Below are 21,436 nucleotides of genomic sequence, written 5' to 3' on the forward strand. Positions count from 1 at the left end.
CAACAGGAATAGGTTTCTAACGTAGTACAGAAGGACACAGAAGAAAGCACCTGGAGGACTGGGAATATTCAGTAAACTGGGTCAATGGTATTTGCAAACTATTTCCAGGATTGTTTTTTTTTCTTTTTTTAAGTAGGTGGTCAAGTCCAGTCCTTACTTATTTTGAGGTGTCTTTCCTTTTCTTTGTGCATGCTGGTGTTACAGATTTAACACGGCCTTTATAAGTCTAAAATAACTGTCGGAAAATATGCACAGGCTTTACATAATGCTAAACTTTGTTGTAAGATTGCAAAAACAGAATATTAAAACACATTATAATTTTAAAAACCAGGTAGAATATCAAGGTGTATATTTTTCAGTATGTGTTATAGAACATTACAGTAGTAGATTTAGAGCGCAGTTACACAATTCAGCCACTATGTGGTGCTACGTGTGACGGGCAGTGTTGTGTGATACTCTGCCGTTACGGATTCTGTGGTTAAAAGCTCTAAAACCACAAACGCAGACGAGCCCGGATCTTTTGCATTGTGGTTAAGGCACTCACTTGCCACCAGTTCATGCCCAGCCTCCGCCCTGATACAGATGCACTTTGAAAACCAATGACATTAGAAATAAATTCGAACAAATCACATCTTAGCCACTAACATCCTGAGCGCCCTTAACCTTGAACTGTGATAGCTGCACATTTTAACATGGTCACTGTCTGCAAAACAAAAGTACATCAACCTGTATGATTCCTTCCAGTGTTCCAATACAAATCCCAAAACTCACCATGCTGTTCTTCAAGGATCAACACAGACTGCAAAACAAGGTGCATACCCATGACCTTGAGCTGAGGAGTCCTGTATATCCGTACAGTGCACCATCAACGGAACACTGATCTGAGTCAGCTGTGGACCTTGTTAGTTAATTGCTACACAACACAGTAGAGGGAAAGCTGACTACTGAATCCACAAAAGAACACTGCAGGTCCTGCAAAATGTCTTTTGTGACCTTCATTAGCTGGCAATTCTTTTCTCTCAAGGTGCAATGAGGCCAAAGTTGCTTCCTAGACTTATATATAAATATATATTTGTCAGACAGAAGTGCTGCTCTTTAAAATGATGGATTGTTTCCTACAGCTAGAGTCTGGCTCTTAAATTAACATTATAAAGCCCTGACCCCAAATGCATTAAAGTATTCCCTAAAGAGATGCAGGAACATTTTATAACAAGTTGTTTCATTTGGCTGTCTTCTTTCCTGTTACCGTAGGGTCAGATTAAGAACTCTTTTCACTATGAGTGCACACTGAGATTTTATTACATTTAAGATTAGAAATAAACAAGCGTCACACAATACAGATATAAAACAGTAAGCAAGCGCCAATAAGTGACTGTCAGAACAGCAGGGACATTAAATTGATATATTAAGTCCAAGGACTGTGAAACTCATTGCATATTATATACAACATTATAAGTGAGGCAGCAAAGCAACTCCGAGCAAAGTACCTTTTTTTTTTTTTTTTTTTTTGGACAAAGCAAATTAAACACAGCTTCGTTTGTAAGGGTCAAACCCTGGCTAGCATTGAATGCCTATCATTCCATGTTTGGTTCATGTCCAGGATTCTGCAAAAAACCATAATTCACTCGACTCCTCAGTGACGAGATCTGTTCCGATTTAGTCTTTGAATGTTGCAAATTTAATTCCCACGTCAAGCCTCTAATCATTCTTACCAGATGGGGCTTACGCTCAGTTTTAGATCCACAGGAATTTTAATGGTTATTGTTTCTGTTTAAATAGGAGATTATTGCATTTTAATAAGTTCTCTCTGGGACTTGCTGCAACAATAGTGTGCTATGAATTACAGCAGATAGCTGTTACTGCATGCTGGGGAAAAATCAAGTTACTAAGTGTGACAAGTTGCTTTTTTCCCTTCCCTTCCAGCCATAGCTCAGAGTGTATTTACTACCAAATTCAGTACGTGCCGTGGGGATAATATTTTCATCCTGCAGAGGGGGGTGGGGGAAGGAGCTTGTCTGTGGATTTTCATTAAAATGACACATCTGTTCAGCAATTTCGCAAAGTAATTCTGCTGAAAGTTTTATCAGCTAATTTTAATTATTCACTCCACTGGGCTGAATACAGGATTCATCATGTTGAATTAATACATTCAACGAGATTTTTTTTTTTTTTGCAAACAGCGAAGAGGGGAAATAAGCAAATCAACAAATTGAATTGTCATGCAACGTGGATTAAACTGAGATTCTTTAATTAGGAAAACCTGAGATTTAGCATTTTGAGCTAGCTTGGAAATACAGTGGTAAAGATTAGGAAAATGCAATTAAATGTTACGCTTTGGGGGGGTTTATTCATTATGGAGTTTAAAGGTACAGTGTATCCTTTAGTGAGATGTTGTCACAGAGTCTTTGATGCTGAGTCTGTACAGTAACAGATGAAATACTGTTATTTTGTTCAGAATGTCATGCTGCAGAGTTTGAGTGGCACAGTGGCTTGATGCACTACCCTTTCCCACTTGTAGACCATGGTTAGAGTTCAGTTGAGGTTACCAGTGAAATTCGTGTAGTGGTCTTTGTAAGCAGTTTTAGCTCCATTGATCGATTAAATGCCCTTGTGTCGTATTTGGAGCCTATATTATATTATTAAGCACATTCATGTTTTCCATTGTATTTGCTTTTAACCCAACATTTTTTTAAAGGATGACAAAAAGAAACAACAGCATTGCTTTTTATTTTTTATTTTTTGGTAGGACGCAAATATTTAAAGTCAGATTTTATCATTTTAGTTCAACTTATACAGAGTAAAAGTTACTTTAGGATACGAATTCCCCTATAACATCCCTAGCAGCAATGGAACACATTACACTTCAAGAATGTTGGTTTTAAATACTGACCAGGGATACAAATTACAGCACAGCACAGCATGCCTTCCTAAACCAAACCTCCTTTGAAAAGGAGCTCTTTAATATTTTAAACATTTACATTCATGCCTTCCCAACCAAACATCTGTCTTCTCCTACAGAACAAAGTACATCCGGTATGTGCTTGGATTTTTGTATCCAAAAATGGCTTTTGACACCCAAAAGGGATTGTAAAATAACAACATGTCAAAAACATAAGTCTACCATATCACTTATCAAAACAACAGCGTCCAGTCACTCTGTTCTAAAAGTGCAATACAAACATTTAAGTTACACATGAATACAACAGGATCTGCGTTCAGTTCATATATTAGAACATTTGAATTAGAAATTCATACTGGCCCTTTTTAACCAACAGAGGATTTCAGGTATGCATAATCAATTTGAACTAATATCCAACCATGTTACACACCCAAGCATTTAAACAACCACTAAACACCCTCTGAACTCTTTGAAGCCATAAACAAGAACCTCAATACAATTCCCTCGCAGTAATTTATGGGCTTAAAATGTCACAGTGTTGTTTTAAAAAAGAAATGGCAAAGTGTTACACCCCTGAGACCTTCTCCTTGCTTTGCTGTCATGAAACACTTCTGAACAAGACTCCTGGCCACTGCAAACAATACCTTTCAGGTTTAGGGTTGCTGTGCTTTGCCTCTCCAGTAAATATTCCCAGATTTATAAAGTGAAGGGTGGCACAGAGGAATGACAGGATCAATCGATGCCCAAACAAAACTCACAGCCTTGCGATGAAATTATTGACCCAAAATAGTCAGACGAAATGCTTTTACCCCCAACCCCCTGGCAGAGCCCCAGTTTAATAAGCAGAATCCTGCAGTGCCTGGCCACACTGCTGCCTCCAATCTCGTAGCATTCCTAAAAACAACCGGGATTTATGAACACTTTTAAGACAGCAAATACTTAAAAATGAAATTGAATAGATCTCAATTAAATGATAGCCAACGCTGCATGCTGTTTGCTACCATGGTATAGAGAAGTCCACTTGGTCTAAAGAAAGCTATTCCTGTCATTGAAAAACAAACTGCACTTGAATAAACAATGTCCAGCCAGGCCTTGAGGCCAAATTCCAGCCCATAAACAAAAGGTGTGTAGAATTAGAAGATTAGAGGCATGCTTGACCTCATTGGAGCAAAGTGCACGACTGTGAGTGTACTTCACAAAAACAAGTGGAATTTGAAACAGAATACAACCGTTTATTAAAACAGATTTAAATACTGTAAGCAGGCTCGAAATTGTACGCCGACAGAACCTTATCTAAGCAATAATTTCTTCCATGAAAATTATTATCTGTAGCGGGAGATATCAGATGCATACGCTGTGACCATGCAGGCATGCTATTTCATGGTTTATAGGGTAACTCTTTAGAGAAGATGCGCACATTAAAAAAAAAGAGTTTCTCATTTTAACTCTTATAGAATACATGAGATGTCAAATGTAATCTATTGTGTCCAACCATACAGTATTTTTTAGAGTTTCCTTTATCACTTTCAAACTAAGGTACATTCAACTGATTCAAAAAAATGATCTCTAAGAAAATGATTGCTTTCATCCTCGATCCTGTTTCCCTCCCAAATAAAACTGAAATTCATTACACCACACTTGGCCTGCATGCAATTCTAAGTAACTTCAATACAGAACAGCACAAAGCAATATTTCTAAATATTTTTCTTAGAATGCAATTCCAACATTTTCCACATTAGTAAAAAAAAAACCATATGTTATTAATTCTATATCCAAATGATAACAGACTGAGACTTATTAAATATAATAGCTCAGCCATGCTAATATGCATATTTTTAAACAAATCTTTCCCATGTGTTGGCTTTTGCATGGTTCCTCAGTAAACACACAATGAGAAACAATTGTAATGATTTTTAAAGTTGAGGGAAGAGGTCATTCACTTCAACTCATTCCTTGACAAGCAAAGCAAGTCAACCCAAACAGACCAGTCTTGCTTTTTGCTTCTTTGGGAAGTTTGGGTGTGAGATCAATACTGCAAACAGCATGCACTTGATGTAATTACAGAATTATTTCAACTTAGATGGTTTATTGGCAATTAATCTGCGAATACAATATATTGTGATGGTTATAAAATGTAACACAGCAATAGCTTTATATTGGGAAGTATAAAAGCCATATAAAAAATATAAAAGGCACTGTGTATATAAGTAGAGCTATTTCCACAAGTTTTGCATCACCCTATATAATTAACTGATTTTGCTTCATAAAGTCGAATGAAACCCTCGGAATAATGTTATGTTAACATATTGCATTACATAACACTTTGTAGTTGTCCATATACTTAATGAAAAACTGATTTTATACATACATACATACATATATATATATATATATATATATATATATATATATATATATATATATATATATATATATATATATATATATATATATATATACACACACACACATATACTTTTATTTTTTAATTTGTCTCAATCCAAAAATGCTAGGTAAATCAACACTTTTGACCATAGCTGTATATATGAATATAAATCCCTCCTTTAATTATTTACAGTATATTAAACAGCAAAGGCATCCTACAAGAGATAAAACAAAACACCGACTCAATCAATACTAAACAGTCCAGTGGAGACTGCCATCTTACATGAAGCACGGACTGTAAAACAGACAGAAAAGATAGACAATACTCTCCCAGGTAGCCAGCAGCTACAATATCCATCCTTGGCGGCTTGCTTGACATTTACTTGCCCTGCTTCTCAGTTCTTCTTTCCTAACAGCTACACTCCAACTCTCCAGGGCTTGCCGACCGGGTGAACAGATAACAAACCTGTCAAGACGGGTTTAGCTAGGGAATAAATCCTGAATTCGCCGGGAAATGATGTGTTCAAAGGGAAAAATGCTAGGAATGACATGCGCCGTCCCTTGCGAGGCCCAGGCCGAGAGACGTCTGAAATGTTACAGCGTGTGCTAAACGGACGCCGGGATGGCTGATTAGATGTTATCGTGGCCGTTTCAAGTGACTGCCTATTTCATTTCGCCCTCTTCCAGGTAGCAGAGACAACAGCTCACAAAGGCTCTTTTTTTTGCCACAGTCAGCTGAGGGTTGATCCAGGGGGCACCTCTGAATTTAGATAACATTTGCAGTCGAGCTAAGAGCTTCCTAGGGAGCCCGGAAATGTCATCCTAAATCCACTGGAGAATGCAATTTCCTTTTATAAAAGACAGTGAAAGGCTACCCATCACTGACTTCACAGAAAAAAAAAAAAAAAAGCTTTCCATTTCATCGTTTCTCGTTCTGAATTCTCCGAAACCCTACAGCGGTACCTGACCAGCAAAGGCTCGTTGACAGTATTTGAAAACATATCAAATATTTCACCACTCGAAGGATTTAGCCAGCGATTGAAGGAGATGGATTTTCTACGCAGCAATTGACTGCATCAATTTATTTCATGGGCTTTAAATTGGTATGTTGAGGAATTAAAGCCAAAAAAAGATTTTTATGCTTCAGAAAGATATATATATATATATATATATATATATATATATATATATATATATATATATATATATATATATATATATATTGTTATATGGAATATATGGAAAGCGTTTCTACCATTATATTTACTGTAGACTAACAATTGTTAATTTAGGTGACCACAGCTGCAAGCTTCCATCTGGCCTCTGTGGGATTCAACAGTACAGTGGATTAATGACTACAGTACCTTAGAGACAGGGGCTTTGGGAGACTAACGCCATTTCTACAGGAAAGCCATCCACTTAATTTGATAATTGAGGCAATTCTTACTCAGATGTGTCCCTGATTTTGCTTTGAGAATTACCAATGCATGTCTTAAAGGCACTAACACTGAGTAATATATACTTTTTTTTTTTTAATTCAAAAAGCTTTCTCCAGTCTGTAAAAATTCAAGTTTTATTCCTGAGTAAATGCACCTGCCTGCCTTTCTCACATCCCCTGGGTTACTGTATATCTGTCTCCCCTGTAACTGGGTGATTTTAAGTCGTAATTCTACACTGATCTTAGCTAAGGTAAAGGGTAAAATACTTTTTAGTACTTTTTTTGCATCAGGGTATTTCAGTCTTTAAATGAGATTCAGCCCTTAATAGTGTACAGGCATTCTGAAATCCATAGGTTGTTCTTATGAAGACATTAATAAAGGCAATACAAGTCACTAAAACATTAATTCATTCCTGAAACCATCATGATTCCTGTATATCAAACAGCCAATATTCTAACAAAAAAAGCACTGTTCTCATTTTCTGTCTGAAACCCCCATCAGTGCCGTTGAAGCCCAGTTGATTTCCCCAGTCCAATTATTTCTCTGTGCACAATGCCTTGCACACCATGCCGAGAGGCGCTGTCTGCCTAAACACAGCATGCTTAATGGAGTCCCTGAAGTTGTCTCCATTTCATTGCTTCTAACTAATGGGCTGTGATATTTTTCCAAACAGACTGCCGCTCTGCCCCGAAAAACCTAATCTAGTCAGCACTGAGGAGACCATGCCCACCCCACAGCAGGGCCAGTCAAACTCCCACTGCTGCGGCTTCACCACCCCCTACTGCCAGCACTTCTTAAAGCTGCAGCTGCCTGCTTACTCATTAACTCTTTCGAAGGATAGTGATTAGAAATGCGGCCGCATTCAATTTCTCTCTCCATGCAGCAGTAGTACAGTACGTCAATGTACAAACGAACAAAATTTACAAACCCCAGTGCTTTCATTTGCTGAATCTACAATCCTGCACTAAATTGTTAACCCCTTCATCTCAGGAGTGGTGCATTTCCTGTATCTCAAAGTAACTACGCCTCAATAAAAAAAAAAAAATCGCACTTACACCGCACTTGAAGCCTTGTGTAAATATTACATTACAGTCGGCACCGCCTAATCGGGATACTGATAAATCGGGATATCTGCTTAAATGGGATACAACTCTGGGAGGCGGCTCTTCCCAGTGTTATTTATGTTGTTTAATTGGGACGTCACTTCGTTTAATTGAGACACAGTATTTTCAAAGATCGCTTTTCAGAGCAAGACAGGTCGCATAGCACAGTGCACCGAGTACAAGATTACACTGTGACTTGCGTAAACTGCTTAAACCATGCTGAACTCTCGAAGAAAGAGGAGTTTCCTGTTGTTTCTCAGCGCTCAGGAGTGGAACCCAATTTCCGTACACTATAAAACCGTGTCTGTTGTCGCTGCAGAACCATTTTAGTCACGTAAAACTATTAATTAATCAAATACATTTTTTTCCACAGTACTGTCTGTGTCCGATCTTAAAATCTGTGCAACAAACAATATTCCTGGTGTGCACAGTATAGTTTACATGCAGTCATTAGGGGCAGCAGTCTCCCCTGGTAGCTTTTGTAACAACAACAATTTTCTCTGAGGCTTAGAGCATGTCTGAATGGCTTAATACATTGATCTTAGTCAGTAGGAAATAAGACCATAATTGGATGAGGTTTTGAATGAGATGTTCTCCTTATCCCAGCTAATTCCACTCTTGCTGACCTTTCTGATCCTCAACGCAGAGGCCAGCAAGAGGTTAAGCTGTGCAAATCCCAGACAGGGCGGTCCATGCCAAACTGCACTGCCCATCAGTTACACTGCGGTACTATGAGAACTGTGGAGGGCCCTTGCTGTGTGTTTGTTCCTCCCCAGCGTGGGTATATAAAGCACACTGGAGATCATAGCAACCTTTAATTAAGTTATGTACCTTAGGTTAGGTAACTGTGCAGCAACTGGCTTCTGCTGTGTTACAAAAAAAAAAAAAAATCTATAAAAATCTTTTCCTTTTTTTTTTTTTTTCTATGATTGCACACCAGGACAAGATGTCGATGCCATGGTGCAACGGAAGGGTTATAAAGACGACAGCAATTCCCTTCTCACTCTGCCATGCCTTTTGCTCGCAGTGAAAACCGTGGTCACAGGACTGGAAACTTCTCAGGGGCTGCTTGTTCAAGCTGATCTCTTTCCTTTTTTATTATTGCTATTGTATATTTCTTAGTAGACGCCCTTATCCAGGGCGACTTACAGGAGTTACAAAGAGTCACATTACAGATAAGAGCAGTTATAAAATACAATAAAATCAGTATAAGTAAGCGCAAATTCAAATGAAAGAACATAAATACAGTACATAATTAAATGTGAATAACGTTATTCAGCAGGTTTCATTTGACTTTATGAAGCAAAAAGTGTTCATTCTCAATACCTGAAGCGGCTTTAAATGCCCCCCCCAAAAAAAAGGTGGACAACAATTAAATTTTAAAAGTATATACATTTTTTTTTTTTAAGTTGCCTACTTGCTTGTTTTTTATAAATTAAACTAATATCTTTAATCATCTCTGTTGGCATCAGTTCCATACAACTCCACATCGTTAAATCATTAACACTGACTACAAAACAATTTTAATTATGCCTCCCAACAACGAGGGAGAATAGTGCAGACAATTTATGTTTGATGAATACTCTAAATCCACTTCTGTAACAGAGGAGTAATACAACAACAGAATTTTCCCTGGTATTGATTTTGGCAAATACAGTACCCATGAGCTGAAGTACCCCCAGTCCCTACATCACTGCTAACGGCAATGAAAAAAACAGTTGTTTGATATATATTATGGAAGCTATCTGGTTCAGCACATTGTACCCACTTGATACAAGGCTGCTGCCAAATAACTTAGAGTACACAAGAATAATCTTTGGTCCTCTTTTATTTACACGCAATAAACCGAAAGATATGATTTGTCTCCCCAAATCAACGGAAGAATACAAAAAACAACAGCAACAACCATCAAACTAGGGGCACAATTTGGAAAGACCTCCACATGCCAAAGGATAAGACTGAGATAAAACAGCTTTGGGATATAATTTGCTGAACTGCAAGAACATTTATTGATTTAATGTCCTTGGACCACTTTTCACTACTGCCACTCTGCATACATAACAAGCTACAGTACATTACTTTTCACATTCACGCAATCTGATGCTGGGCTACAGCACAGTGCTCATGTAAGGCTATTAGAGAGATGGCTTACAAAATAAAACAGTGACCAGTTTTATCAGTCTAATAACACCTTATGAAGGGTTAAAACCAATTGAATCAGACGCTAGTTTTACTGTCGGATCTGGCATTTCTGTGCATTTATCATTATATTATACAGTATGCAATTGTTCCAGGAACTGAGTATTACATTACTGCTAAATTTACAGCCTGGATCCACTTGTTACACAGACAAAGAACTAGAAGAGTCTGACACATCTCACAAAATGTAGGATCTGCCTTTTATCAAAATAGTCATATTATTGATCATTTATTATCATGAGATGCATCATGATTAATATCGCATTGTCAAGTGTACCATTAAAAAAACATTGCATGTTTTTAATGAAAAGGTCTAAACACATTCCATTGTGGACACGAAGAGCAGGGAAAATGTTCATTCTAGTTGCTCTAAATAAGGAAACAAGCCCAATCTGATAAACTGACTCACACTAATCAATTGCTATGTATTACTCAACTACATTCTCTCTGCTTCATGATCATTGCATTACAGCTTAGACAATAATAAAGCTAAATGTAATAATATCACTTACTGTGAATCAGTGCCTGGGAAGCGGCAATTTCCCAAGATAATTACACTCCAAAGGAACAACACAGACAACAAACAGGGACTGGAAGAGGTTAAAAATTGAAATGATTTATTGAGCTTATAGCTGCTTGTTTATTTGGGAAATAATATAAGCACTGTTGATGCAAGTGGATTATATTATTCCTAAAGCATCCTGAAAAACCCAGCATTAACAGGACATTTACTATAACATCAAATGACTAAAGTTCATTCTGAAAATAGGCTGCATTTTGACTGTTTTAAAGATGGGCAGGGTTTGTAATGGCTCTCCTCCTAGCAGCTGCTGAGTTAATAAATCAGACATCAGCCTACGATCTGTGCACAGCTTGCTCTTTAGTTCAACGGTAAAACGTTCATTCTCGAACCAGGTTGGCAGTTTGTGCCCAGCCCTCACCTTTCCATTTAATTCAATGAGCCGAGATGCCAAGTCATTACAGCAGCGCCCTATGGGAAGAATCCTGACCCCTGTGGCTGAACCAGGTAATTAAATATCCATGCTCTTTGCATTACAGCTATAGTATGCATGACGGCTTGTGAGTCACGTGATTCTCTGAAGTCTGAATCCTGGGGGACAGCGAGTAGTCGTGGTTACGAGCACAACGTTGAAATCTTGTCGACACTCGAAAACGAGCTTTGATTAAGCATGGGGGTGGGGGTGTGTGTGTGAAATGAATCTCCTCCTAGCAGCTGACGAGTTAATAATACTGACACTAGCATCACGCATAAATCTCGACCACAGAGCTTGCTCCTTAGTTGGATGGTAAGAAAGCCTGTCACTGAACCGCATGGTTTGCGTCCAGCCCTTGTTTTTCCATTCAATTCAATGGTCTGAGATGCCAACTCATTACAGTTTGTAGCTGTTTTAAAAAACAAGGGGGAGAGGATTCCAGCTCAGACACTTATGCACCTTGTCATATTAAATTGAAGTAGCAGGTATTTTATTTCTACCATATGATCTCAGAGTATAAGCAGCATTTGGGGTCTTAATTAGAAGACTGTTGAAATAAGATGAAAGGTGACCTTTTATAATGTAATAAAAAAGAGCCCAGGGAACATTAATACATAAGGGAGAAGGCAATATAAAATAAGACATCATGTAAATGTATTGCAAATGCATAAAACGCAAGAAACAAATTACTTTTATTTTAAAGAGCTTAAACATTGTGAGGCAATATTGCTTTATGGATTCATTATTTCCCCATGCACCGTGTGATTTAGCACACTTTGCAAAACAGTGTGAGCTGCAATTCACACCGTGAGAAAGAAGAAACACTGAAGCTTTACTGAATATTCCAAAATAACCAAAAAATACATTGTTATTAGAAAGAAAAAAAAAATAGAAACTTGTGTCCAAATACAGAATACGCTTACAAGGAGATTCTCAGCCTTACCCTTTACCTTCTTGGAGGACTTAATAATACAAACAGATTACAGAAAAAATTTAAATAAAAAAAAAAAATTCTTAAACTAAACAAGGTAAGCAAAATTGACACAGCCCCTTAGAAATAATGCTGCAAAAATACTATGCCATAAAGATTACATTCTGGGCCAATTTCTCAGATTCCTGGGGTTTGAATTGCCAATGGATAAGTAAGCCTTAAAATCACATCCCCACTGACAAAAATTCATTTCTTATAACTGTCTCCATTTACCGGAATGCTGAATTTTTCCCATGGGGACAGAACAAATGAAAATGTTATTTCTCTGCTCATGAACTCATACCTTTCTGTCTGCTTTTCACTGCTGGCAATTTCATTCTCCTTCTGAATTTGACTAAAGCCCATGGCCTGAGGGAAATAATGTCTACATCATAATCTTCCGAAACTCTAATTCCGAGCCATGTTTTTTGGATGTTGCCTTGTGGTTTAGAAAAATTGCAGTGAGCGATGAAACGTAAGTGATGCAACACCCCCTACCTAACCTAATAACTCTGTGCAATGCACATGCCGCAAATCATAAGCAGCCCTTTAAGCAGCTGGTTTTAGGGTCTTCTTTATGGATATTGCACAGTGTCAAATAATTTTTCATAGAATTATAGTAAGCATATACCCTTTCCTTAACAATCCCCCCCACAATTCTAGAAGTGTATCCCTTCTATGAATTTCAAAACGGAATATCGAATCAACTTCTCAATCAAAAAAACAAAAACAAACAAACACTTTTTTCAGTGTTGTGTGAAGTCTAATATTCTACTAAATCTGTTGGCTGTTCCACACTGTGCATTGTCATCACATACATTCACAAACTTCAGCTCATTTCTTTGATGTTATGCTAAAATGAAGAATCACTTGCAGGTATGCGGTCATTAGAATTAATGACTTATTTGTATATAGACAACACATATTACAACATAGTTCTATTTGTATGCATTGCATGGAGGCTGGGTAATGGACCTTACAATTTAATATTGAAATATTTATAGCTACTGTTGCATGTGCCCTATTATTAAAAGTAAAGACAACATTTCCAGAGGATCAAGAATCTACTCAGAACAATGATGTAAATATTCCTTCCTGTTTCTTTTTTCTTGACACTAAGGTGTATTATTCTCAGAAAAATGCCACACTTTACAATTGCGACAACCGCTTATCCAATTGTTATGGAACTTGCCTTGGACATTCTTTAGCACAAGAGATTCCTGTCTGTATCTTTGTCCTTCTGTGAGTTGTCACTTTTTTGATATTAAATTGAAACTGTGTAAATTGAACCCCTAATCGCATCCCTCCAACAACAGCCCATTGTGAATCTCTCAACTTTAGATATGTGAGGAAACACTACAGTGGAAAAAACATAGTGAAACAAAAAACAAACTTGCATTTCCCTTTCTGAAACATCAACAGTGCCTGCCCCTGATCAACAGCCAACTGCTGTACAGAAGTGCAACAGCTGCATTATTTGTTGGGTTAACGCCTGGGGGGCACTGACTAACCCCGTCACTAAGCAAGTGCAGCTCTCCTGCCAGGCACAATCCACCTGGTTGCACCTCCAGTTGGATCAAACCCTGACTGTCAACACAGGATCAAACGGCACAGCCCACTGAAGCAAAAGGTCAACACGCTGGTGTGCTCGCGTTCTTACAGCGCTCTGCTGGAGTCAGACGTTACAGAAAACACAACAGAATACAAGCCTGCTACAATCAGGGGTGACAGTTGAGGGCTTTCCAAACCCCTCTTTTGGTGCTATTTAGCGCTGCCATATTAGACCCAGCTTGTAAGCCTTTTTCCGTTTAATTTAAGCGTTGAGGCATGGCATACATCATTTTGGGTATGTGTATACAAAACGAGGTCCTATTTGTCAACTGTTAGCAGCAGAGGAGATTCTGATTGTTTGTTGGCAAAAGAAATGGAGATACTGCCCACACACAGGGCGCAGGGAATCCTGGTGTTTGGATTGCATTTTCTCCAGCGCACAGCCAGGGGGTAAGTGCATCCCTGCCGAGCCATTGTGATTGAAGGACATGCTCCTGCTAGGAGGGCATGCAGGGAGGGAGTAACTTCCCACTGGGTAACAGTCCCCACACGCAGCAACAAAATGATCTTTCTGCCTTGAAATAACTTGTTCCCACCTGCTCTCCGATCGCTATGGCAACCTCCACACTTGCTGCCTCCTCGCATCCAATCAAAAGCTGACCTCGCTTTTTAAGATTCACCAGGCTCCACAAATCCTAATATTAACTTCCGCCAAACATCCAACGCAGTGCAGAATCCCAGTAAAGAAACCGCAGCATTAGCAGACCATATGCGTCCCTGCATGCAACTACCGTGCGTTGTGTTCTTTAACAGCAATTTGCAATGATCATTGTTGATCTGTGTAGATTAGTAATTGATAAGCTTGAGCTCAGTTGTTATCAAATAATCACAAAGCTAATGACGGTACTTTTAGTTGTACAATCCCCTTTCATACTATAGGACAGCCATGAAAACCATATACTAGTTTGCATCACTGGTTACATATTTAGCTGATCTGAAGAAAGGATTGTATGATGCACTGGGGGGAAAAAATCCCTATTTTATCCAGCCCTAAACAAATGTAAAATTACAGGCCATTTTTGATTCATTGAACACAATCAAATCTTAAAGCAGAATGCAACCAGCCATTAAAATTCAAAACTAAGCTTGCACAGCTCCAAGCATCACTGCATTGTGCTATTTGTAATGAGATTACATTTTCCATGATTAGTTCCATCAAAAAGCATAATAAAACTTTCTGGTTAACGCTTTGTCTGGTGCCTTTAAAGATGTTCCACGGTGCTGAAGAAGTTTCTCTGATGGACACTTACTTGTCAGGCGGTGACAAGACGATACCGGAAAACAGCGATTTAGATAGACTGCTGTGTCACAAATTGTCAGGATCTGTTTTAAAGCCCTTACTTTAGTCAGGGAAGGCAGTCGGACATCCAGTTTAAAAGAAGTAGTGGGAATATGCTCATCAAAGGTCTGAATTGAAAAGCAGTAGGAGGTAAACGTCCTAGATGCTACCGCGGCAGCCTGTTCTGTGCATACGATTATAACTACGAGGGTAGAGAGCAGCATTTCATCTGTTTGTCTCTCATTTTGCCAAACAATTTTCTCTTCTGACAAAGAAGATGTAATATAATAGGCACGGCACTCAATTTTCTGTAACACAACTGAACCTTTTCGCAGGTCATCATCTTCAGATGGCACAGATGTGATAAAAAACACAAAGTATGTATAGTTTACCCTTAAGCGCGCCTCTATTCAAACAGAGCACTTACAACAGATTTCAAAGTAATAAGTACATAATCATTTTACAAATGATATGAAGCTGTCAAGACTCTGCCAACCACCATTATTGGGATTTCAAATTGGGTTATCCTGCGATAACAGGAAACAGCAGAGTTTGGATAACCAGATGTCACAAAGCAAAGCACAACCCGACTCTGAATGACTCACACTATTGAAGATTTCCACTCAGCTTTTGCCAATGTTGCCGCTATCTCCACACTCCAAGCTAATGATCTGGATATCAGAACTGAAAAACAAGGCCTGGTCTGATTACACTGAAACCTTAAAGCAGCAGGACACTGCACTTCACACAGAGGCCCTACTGCCTTAAAGCTTGAGATTTATGTTGGGTCAGTCACTCATAGCCTTTTAGACCAGATTTATCCCAATGGGCCCCTATAGCATCAGTAATGAGCCTATAGTTGATTACACATGGAAAATTGCTTGGAACAAAATGCCTCTAAAAGGTTATCTTACAGGCAGATCTAGCGCTAGATCTAAAAGGTCAAGGGAAAGCATTTGTGATTAGGGCTGTTACCATTAAATAGCTGCACAATCTATATCACTCAAATTTTGTTTCAGACAGTGTTATTCTTGCATTCAATCTTACAACAACTCAGACACTAACTGATAAAGGGAAGCTAGCTCCCCCCCAGAAGAGGAATAGTGATAATTAGCTAATAATAGGTGTAAGTTTCTTCATTTCATATTCATATGGTACATGCTAACAAGGGCAACTTTAAAATGCAAAATAAAAATAAAAAACTACCCAATTACCTTCAGAATTCAGAGAAAATTGGCCACTTCTGGGGTACACAGGAAAACTGAACTTTTAAAATGTGGATGTCTGAGATACATGATAATTATAACCTTTTAAAAATGTTTCTGTAAACTTTTTTGACCGTTAAAATGCATTTTTGCTCAAAGTAGATGAATCCATCTTAGTACACAGCTGACTACTCTTTAAGACTTCTTTAGTCGTGAGTTTATATATTCTATATTAATGTCATTTTACTGTATGACTCACTGTCTTTAGCAACATATAATGGCTTTTTGATTTCTATTTAAAGAGTATGTTTAGTGGTTAGATTAAAGACTTGTGTTTTATTACAAAAATACCACCAAAAACATCTGGCATTTATTTTGTACATGTAAGTTAATAATATAATGGTGTTTTAAGTAAGCACATTTGACAATAAAGCCACAGAGAGCATTTATATGCTATTCCAGATTATAACTAGCATTACACCATGAAGAATGAATGTAACACATATAATGAGCTAGAAATTTAAAACCCATAGAGAGTTATTTTGTTTACTTAATGACATATCAGTCAACAGATGCCAAACCCAAGTGGGATAAGAATGTATGGTAGCCATCCTAAAGTTCAGAGCGCAGTGATTTCATGCAAACGTTTGTTCCACAGTCATTTGGAAAGTGAACATGATATCAGTTCTCCTGACACAAACACTGCGGTGTGGCACTGGTATGCTTTTGAAACAAGATACTGTCGTATTATTTTTTAATTGTACAGCTGCTAGGCTTTTGGCTTTGGCCAGCTTCGTTTACTGTGTGCCATTCCGGTCCCGGTTTTAGATTCAACCAGCCTCAGTTTATTCAGATACAAAACTGTGTAATTAATCTGGGAAAAAACCCTGTTGTGGAACTGTGCATTCCAATCATAACTATAGTATATAGTACCAATGTAAAGCAATGCAACAGCAAATGAAGTATTCCCTGTTATATACTCCCTAGGTGAATGTTAATATAAAGTACATATCCAGCTGGAATTGGAAAGCCGTGCACTATTAATAGAATACAGTTTTCAATACATCATGCATTCGTTCTTCTACAGTTAGTGTGTGTGCAACACCACTATTGGTATGCATTTTATTCTGGGAGATCCATGTCCCTGTATAACCCTTAATAAAGGACTTGTCTGATATCCCTGATAGATATCCCTAGTTGTAAGACTAATAGGCAGTTACATGTTTAGCATACTTACAAAGTAGCCTGTACACAACCCGGAAGGAGCGGAGCTCTGCAAGAAAACACAAGGGAGACAGAAAATTAGTGATCGTATTTATTATTTTTCCATCTCGGTGAGTTCATTATCAGCCCTCTAATGCTTTTCATCGCTGTACTGGCGCACCGGTGGGCCTCTCCCTTTGCCAAACACTTGCACTGTGCGCGCGTCTCTCATCAGTTTGCAAAGATAACGTTCTATTTACTGAATTCCCAGCCTATAATTGCCAATTTATTTGACAGGCAGCTGGGTAATGATGGCATTTCACCCTGCTGCGGAGACTAAACACAAATGATTCATCCCAGCTATCCTGACAAGCTGACATTCAGGGTCCAGGCCTCCTGTTACCCCAGCTTTGTGGTCACAGAGGTGCATACGAGGGAGAGTAAAAAGCAGACTTCAAACAAGCCCAAAAGGTGTAACTGCCTGCCGATTTATTCCTCATTAGGCAGAACTAGAACAAGAGAGGCTTAGAAAATGAAACAGTTTGTAAACTTAATTAGCAGTCAAGAAAAAAATATATATATAGAAGAGTGCGTAGGTAACGTGTGCCCTTTCTGGCTTCTAGACGTGCAAGGAACGATACAAATGAGAGCTATCTGCTCCTCTGGTAAAGTGTCAAAGGACAGTTTGCAAACATCATTAGCAGTCTGTGAATGTGTACCGATTGACCTGGCTTGCTCATTACCCCACATCCTAGCAGTCTGCAGGTCTGTTTATCCTGTCAGACTGCTAAGCAGCACTTGGCTGGAGGATGTTTCCACTCATACACACAAGGCAGGTCCTTGTTAAAGAGTTATAGCATTGTGTAAATATTTCTTCCCATGATTGGACGGAGTTCACAAGAGTCTCCTGCACCCTGGCATGTGACACACATCGTACAGAGAGAAACAAACTGCTCTTTTCACTAGCTTTTTGTGATGCTCAGATATGTTGTTTTAATTAAGTCTGTGTTAAGGTGGCTATGCATTCAGGAGCCACATTTCAGTTCTAGTTGCCTGTCGTTGACCTATGTAATGCAAGTTAGATCAGCCAAAGTAAAGGTATAGCAAAGTGTAATAAATCAGTGGAATGATGGTATAACAATGGGTAAAGCATGGGATACCTGCTGATCTACTGAGAGAACCTACCATAGTAAGGGGTTCTAGTGCACAGCTGTGTATTAGACTTGGTCTGGACTTTAGCCTAAGTCACAAATGGTACCTAGTTCAAAAGCAGTGGTTCAGTATGTATTTCTAAGTGATAACAGGGATGGAAATAATATTGCATAGCAGTTTCACCCATTCCAGGTTTTACTACAAGCTTGATTAGCCACAGTGAAATCAGGAGTGGATCAGACTGCTATGGGAGTCTTACTCCCATTCTTGGATAAGGACTGCCATCCTGCTGTCCTATGTACATCATCATCATCATCATCATTATTATTATTTGTATTTTTTGGTTGTCACCACATTTCCTCCTATCCGTAGTACTGCATGTGAGTCTTCAACCAGTGACTCGTCAGGCTTGAATTTACTTGTTGCAAAAACGTGACATCACACCCCCCTGCAGCCTCATATTATCTAATGAAAAGGCTTTTATTTTCCTGCTCATTTTCTTACAGGAAATCACATTTTCTAGGTCGGAGCTGACGCAGTCGTGTCACTTTGGCGTCGCTACTGCCCACAGCTTTGAGGGCACTCAGTGTTTCGTGTTTATCTTGGTTATTGTCTATGTGGGTCTGCCGGAATGAAGAGCAGCAGGTATCCTTTCAATTTCTGATGTCAACATCAAATTACTTATTTAATTTCATGCCTGGCGAAGCATCCTAGAGCTACACGCTGAATCATTTTGCTTCATTTGTTATACTGTGTTTTTTCAGCGATTGGCTCTTCCTCCAACTGACAGCTTTAATTACAAGAGAAATGTGACCGCTGCTGTGCCGATGAAGCATACAGGTGCAATGCGAAATGTGTAGGCAAGGTGGGTCTTCACTGGGTTCATGCAGACCTCTGTCCTGTATTTCAATATGCAGATACCTTTAAACCTGGATTGGAAAGGTTTGGGCAGACAGAAATTCAATTTACACCTCCTTGCCAAATGAGACAGACCACTAAACTTGCCCACATGTGCTTAACATAATCATGGGCTGGATTCTCAAAGCTATTTACTCCAAATCGCCATTAGCGCAATGCTTTTCAGAATAGAACAAACACCAACTAAATGCCCAAAACTAATAAGACAAGACTTACTACTTCATTCAATCGCCTCAATTAAAATGTATTTCTTGTTTGAGAACTTTATTGGGTAACGTTTCTCCCTTCTGTAAAAATGGTGCTATTGACAAATTGGAGCTTTGAGAATTTAGCCCTGTGCGTGTTAAATATAAATGCAGCCATCTACTCAGTCCAGCGTTTCTGTAAACCTTATTAAACCCTGTCCACACCTATGCGATTTGGAAGGTCAACTTGTTGCATTAGCAATTGGCCAGCCCTTGAACCTGGTTGTCAAGCTGCCGATTCACATTTATACAGATAGAATATGTTTTATTCCTATCACATTGCATTTGAATCAATTATCTGCTACCATTGTTTTTTTTTTTTTTTTTTTTTTTTTTTAAATTTTAAAAGGCCAGTGTAAAGTATTCTCTCATAAGCAGGTTTCCTAGTTTATTTGACCTTGAAAATATTCTTCACGAACTGCCTTGAACAAACCAGAATAAGCAACTGCATGTTATTGTTTGCATTTTAACAAATATAAATCGCATTTCACTAAATGGCTAGCTTTCGTTCCAGCGGAGCCCCTCTGTTTGTTAATTATCTGAGTAAAACGACTGTCCGAATGGAAAGTGGCTGACAGGGTGCTTTTAATGGTAAGCGTCTCTTCATAACGAGCTCGTCACAGGGAGGCTAATTGAAAGTTAATAAAAATGGTCTTTCTGCTGTCTCTGTGGCACAGGGAATTAATGCACTGGTTTAATGCTCTCTTGGTCCAAATCCAGACAACAATTCACCACATCGCTCTGTAGATACTTAACTGTAACAATAAAAGGTAGCCTGAGCCCATGGCTGTGTTTATATGTGAACCGGGGCTGCACTAATTCAGCAGTCTGATTCAGTACAATCAGTTCTGTGTCAGAGAAGTCTTTGGCTGATAAGAGTACTGAGGCTGCACTGATTCAGCCTAGTCGGCTCTGGGAGTCTGTATTCTAACTGGGTTAAAATAAACTTACAGCAAATTGGAAATGTCTTAATTTAAGTCTTCTAGTCTGCAGTACTGGCCTAGAGGAACAGCATATGATAAAAATGCCTTGGTTCTCCAACATTCGAGAGTAACTGTAGCAATCTGTGCTGCTGATTACATTAGTTTTGCTTTTAGGTTAGGAATAGAACAGATTTTAACAACAAAATGCTTTTGTTTTATAATGGGATAACTGCAGTCATGTAAAAGACAGCCCTGCGTGGTGAGACGTCAGAAACACCCAAAACATTCGACAGTATTGTACTGCAACTAGTTTTTCATGACAGCATCAAGACTCCACTAGAAATGCTGTGCACTTTCTCTTAGCAAGTGAAGTGCAAAAGTTTATATTTTTTCATAAATCGAGCAATAAACTGAGCTTTTTACAGGGTGTACAAAGCAAGCAGTATTCAAGTAACCTCACGCACTTGAATTGTTCCTATATGGTAATTTTATATACAATACTTACGTCACTAAGCCTCTCGTGAGGACTGCCCCGGAGTGATTTTTTCGAGTCTCCACTGGCACTTTCACTGTCACTGTCCTTGCAGTTTTTCTGACCAGGCTTGAGCTGCAAAATATATATATATATATATGTATATATATATTACAAGGGTTACACAACTACAAACTGCTGTTTTTAAAGCATCCCCCATTATATGTAACCCCTACTGAAATGTTGTCCATCTGTGTAAAAAAAGAAAGTTTTCTTAGTACATCCATTTCCATACAAACAGGTGAGAATGAAAAGGCAATCAAATTGTAGCGCTTGTATTGTATAGGTCTAATGTTTCTTGACTTAAATGCAAGTTGCATGCATACTGTATTTCACATCAACACATTATACTCACAATCATTTTCAGAATGAGTGTGC

General features: G+C 38.5%; 1 long non-coding RNA gene across 1 annotated transcript in view; it reads right to left on the minus strand.

Annotated features, from left to right (window-relative positions):
- Positions 1–21,129, minus strand: part of LOC121305117 — an 87,386-nt gene extending 66,257 nt beyond the window's left edge. The window contains exons 1-2 of the long non-coding RNA XR_005948036.1: positions 21,032–21,129; positions 17,323–17,358 (exon numbers count right to left, since the gene is read on the minus strand). This is a non-coding gene — a long non-coding RNA (uncharacterized LOC121305117). The remainder of the gene's footprint in view (positions 1–17,322; positions 17,359–21,031) is intronic.
- Positions 21,130–21,436: the final 307 nt, after the last annotated feature.

The sequence above is a fragment of the Polyodon spathula genome, chromosome 41, assembly GCF_017654505.1.
Source record: "Polyodon spathula isolate WHYD16114869_AA chromosome 41, ASM1765450v1, whole genome shotgun sequence".
Taxonomy (NCBI): domain Eukaryota; kingdom Metazoa; phylum Chordata; class Actinopteri; order Acipenseriformes; family Polyodontidae; genus Polyodon; species Polyodon spathula.